Source organism: Penaeus monodon, chromosome 22, assembly GCF_015228065.2.
Source record: "Penaeus monodon isolate SGIC_2016 chromosome 22, NSTDA_Pmon_1, whole genome shotgun sequence".
NCBI lineage: Eukaryota > Metazoa > Arthropoda > Malacostraca > Decapoda > Penaeidae > Penaeus > Penaeus monodon.
The window spans coordinates 9,190,970-9,191,377 of record NC_051407.1 but is presented as its reverse complement, the minus strand read 5'-3'; positions in this window follow the sequence as shown (position 1 = coordinate 9,191,377).

Sequence of the window (408 nt, the reverse complement as noted above, 5' to 3'; positions counted from 1 at the left end):
CATAGCTCTGACCTGACGCCGTAAAATGACAGGTAGCCAGTCGGCCCCCATTGCATATGTTCATGTTAAATTTTAATATACGCGACGGTGCAACGTTTTACCCGTTGATATCAATACGTAAAGATGATAAGGATGCGTACATATGTAATGACTTGGTATTATGGCGAAGATGACTGCGTTGCGTGATTATGTTTACGGGTCGAACTTATGCAATGGAGCGGTACTAAGCCTAGGAAGAGAGAGAAGCTCAGTTATCTTGAGATCCTATAGGTATGCGAATAAACAAACCTTTCGTCTTGAAAAGATAAATAGCATACTGGTTGCACTATTGCATCGAGGAATTTGAACAGAGGAACTGAGGGATACAAGAAGACCATAGATTCAAAATGAGGTCACGGGGGAACGGAA